Source organism: Oncorhynchus gorbuscha, linkage group LG03 (genome assembly GCF_021184085.1).
Source record: "Oncorhynchus gorbuscha isolate QuinsamMale2020 ecotype Even-year linkage group LG03, OgorEven_v1.0, whole genome shotgun sequence".
NCBI lineage: Eukaryota > Metazoa > Chordata > Actinopteri > Salmoniformes > Salmonidae > Oncorhynchus > Oncorhynchus gorbuscha.
Genome location: NC_060175.1, coordinates 11998266 through 12001980, shown reverse-complemented (window position 1 = coordinate 12001980; position 3715 = coordinate 11998266).

The window sequence follows — 3715 nt, the reverse complement described above, 5'->3', positions numbered from 1 at the left end:
GCACTCTAAAGGGCCCGAGACAAAGGGAGAGTCTCAGCACTCTAAAGGGGCCGAGACAAAGGGAGAGTCTCAGCACTCTAAAGGGGTCGAGACAAAGGGAGAGTTTCAGCATTCTAAAGGGGCCGAAACAGAAGGGAGAGTCTCAGCACTCTAAAGGGGCCTGAGACAGAAGGGAGTGTCTCAGCACTCTAAAGGGCCCGAGACAAAGAGAGAGTCTCAGCATTCTAAAGGGGTCGAGACAAAGGGAGAGTCTTAGTACTCTAATAGGGGCCGATACAAAGGGAGAATCTCAGCACTCTAAAAGGGGCCGAGACAAATGGAGAGTCTCAGCATTCTAAAGGGGTCGAGACAAAGGGAGAGTTTCAGCATTCTAAAGGGGCCGAGACAGAAGGGAGAGTCTCAGCACTCTAAAGGGCCCGAGACAAAGAGAGAGTCTCAGCATTCTAAAGGGGCCGAGACAAAGGGAGAGTCTCAGCACTCTAAAGGGGTCGAGACAAAGGGAGAGTCTCAGCACTCTAAAGGGGTCGAGACAAAGGGAGAGTCTCAGCATTCTAAAGGGGGCAGAGACAAAGGGAGAGTTTCAGCACTCTAAAGGGGTCGAGACAAAGGGAGAGTCTCAGCACTCTAAAGGGTTTCAGCATTCTAAAGGGGCCGAGACAGAAGGGAGAGTCTCAGCACTCTAAAGGGGCCGAGACAGAAGGGAGAGTCTCAGTACTCTAAAGGGTCTGAGACAAAGAGAGAGTTTCAGCATTCTAAAGGGGCCGAGACAGAAGGGAGAGTCTCAGCACTCTAAAGGGGTCGAGACAAAGGGAGAGTTTCAGCATTCTAAAGGGCCCGAGACAAAGGGAGAGTCTCAGCACTCTAAAGGGGTCGAGACAAAGGGAGAGTCTCAGCACTCTAAAGGGGTCGAGACAAAGGGAGAGTCTCAGCATTCTAAAGGGCCCGAGACAAAGGGAGAGTCTCAGCACTCTAAAGGGGTCGAGACAAAGGGAGAGTCTCAGCACTCTAAAGGGGTCGAGACAAAGGGAGAGTCTCAGCACTCTAAAGGGGTCGAGACAAAGGGAGAGTCTCAGCACTCTAAAGGGGTCGAGACAAAGGGAGAGTCTCAGCACTCTAAAGGGTTTCAGCATTCTAAAGGGGCCGAGACAGAAGGGAGAGTCTCAGCACTCTAAAGGGCCCGAGACAAAGAGAGAGTTTCAGCTTTCTAAAGGGGCCGAGACAAAGGGAGACTCTCAGCACTCTAAAGGGGTCGAGACAAAGGGAGAGTTTCAGCATTCTAAAGGGGCCGAGACAGAAGGGAGAGTCTCAGCACTCTAAAGGGGCCGAGACAGAAGGGAGAGTCTCAGCACTCTAAAGGGGCCGAGACAGAAGGGAGAGTCTCAGCACTCTAAAGGGCCCGAGACAAAGGGAGAGTCTCAGCATTCTAAAGGGCCCGAGACAAAGGGAGAGTCTCAGCACTCTAAAGGGGTCGAGACAAAGGGAGAGTCTCAGCATTCTAAAGGGCCCGAGACAAAGGGAGAGTCTCAGCACTCTAAAGGGGTCGAGACAAAGGGAGAGTCTCAGCACTCTAAAGGGGCCGAGACAAAGGGAGAGTCTCAGCACTCTAAAGGGGCAGAGACAAAGGGAGAGTCTCAGCACTCTAAAGGGTTTCAGCATTCTAAAGGGGCCGAGACAGAAGGGAGAGTCTCAGCACTCTAAAGGGCCCGAGACAAGAGAGTCTCAACAACCTAAAGGGGCGAGACAAAGGGAGAGTCTCAGCACTCTAAAGGGATCAAGACAAAGGGAGAGTCTCCTCACTCTAAAGGGCTGAGACAAAGGAGAGTCTCAGCACTCTAAAGGGGCCGTACTCTAAAGAGACAAAGGGAGAGTCTCAGTACTCTAAAGGGTCTGAGACAAAGACTCAGCACTCTAAAGGAGAGTCTCAGCACTCTAAAGGGGTCGAGACAAAGGGAGAGTCTCATCACTCTAAAGGGGCTGAGACAGAAGGGAGAGTCTCAGCACTCTAAAGGGGCAGAGACAAAGGGAGAGTCTCAGCACTCTAAAGGGTTTCAGCATTCTAAAGGGGCCGAGACAGAAGGGAGAGTCTCAGCACTCTAAAGGGCCCGAGACAAAGAGAGAGTCTCAGCATTCTAAAGGGCCCGAGACAAAGGGAGAGTCTCAGCACTCTAAAGGGGTCGAGACAAAGGGAGAGTCTCATCACTCTAAAGGGGCTGAGACAGAAGGGAGAGTCTCAGCACTCTAAAGGGCCCGAGACAAAGGGAGAGTCTCAGCACTCTAAAGGGCCCGAGACAAAGGGAGAGTCTCAGCACTCTAAAGGGGCCGAGACAAAGGGAGAGTCTCAGCACTCTAAAGGGGTCGAGACAAAGGGAGAGTTTCAGCATTCTAAAGGGGCCGAAACAGAAGGAGAGTCTCAGCACTCTAAAGGGGCCTGAGACAGAAGGGAATGTCTCAGCACTCTAAAGGGCCCGAGACAAAGAGAGAGTCTCAGCATTCTAAAGGGTCGAGACAAAGGAGAGTCTTAGTACTCTAATAGGGGCCGAGACAAAGGGAGAGTCTCAGCACTCTAAAGGGGCCGAGACAAAGGAGAGTCTCAGCACTCTAAAGGGTCGAGACAAGGAGAGTTTCAGCATTCTAAAGGGGCCGAGACAGAAGGAGAGTCTCAGCACTCTAAAGGGCCCGAGACAAAGAGAGAGTCTCAGCATTCTAAAGGGGCCGAGACAAGGGAGAGTCTCAGCACTCTAAAGGGTCGAGACAAAGGAGAGTCTCAGCACTCTAAAAGACGAGACAAAGGGAGAGTCTCAGCATTCTAAAGGGGCAGAGAGACAAAGGAGAGAGTTTCAGCACTCTAAAGGGGTCGAGACAAAGGAGAGTCTCAGCACTCTAAAGGGTTTCAGCATTCTAAAGGGGCCGAGACAGAAGGGAGAGTCTCAGCACTCTAAAGGGGCCGAGACAGAAGGGAGAGTCTCAGTACTCTAAAGGGTCTGAGACAAAGAGAGAGTTTCAGCATTCTAAAGGCCGAGACAAAGGAGAGTCTCAGCACTCTAAAGGGGTCGAGACAAAGGGAGAGTTTCAGCATTCTAAAGGGCCCCGAGACAGAAGGAGAAGTCTCAGCACTCTAAAGGGGTCGAGACAAAGGGAGAGTCTCAGCACTCTAGGGGTCGAGACAAAGGGAGAGTCTCAGCATTCTAAAGGGCCCGAGACAAAGGGGAGGGGAGTCTCAGCACTCTAAAGGGGTCGAGACAAAGGGAGAGTCTCAGCATTCTAAAGGGGGCAGAGACAAAGGGAGAGTTTCAGCACTCTAAAGGGGTCGAGACAAAGGGAGAGTCTCAGCACTCTAAAGGGTTTCAGCATTCTAAAGGGGCCGAGACAGAAGGGAGAGTCTCAGCACTCTAAAGGGGCCGAGACAGAAGGGAGAGTCTCAGTACTCTAAAGGGTCTGAGACAAAGAGAGAGTTTCAGCATTCTAAAGGGGCCGAGACAGAAGGGAGAGTCTCAGCACTCTAAAGGGGTCGAGACAAAGGGAGAGTTTCAGCATTCTAAAGGGCCCGAGACAAAGGGAGAGTCTCAGCACTCTAAAGGGGTCGAGACAAAGGGAGAGTCTCAGCACTCTAAAGGGGTCGAGACAAAGGGAGAGTCTCAGCATTCTAAAGGGCCCGAGACAAAGGGAGAGTCTCAGCACTCTAAAGGGGTCGAGACAAAGGGAGAGTCTCAGCACT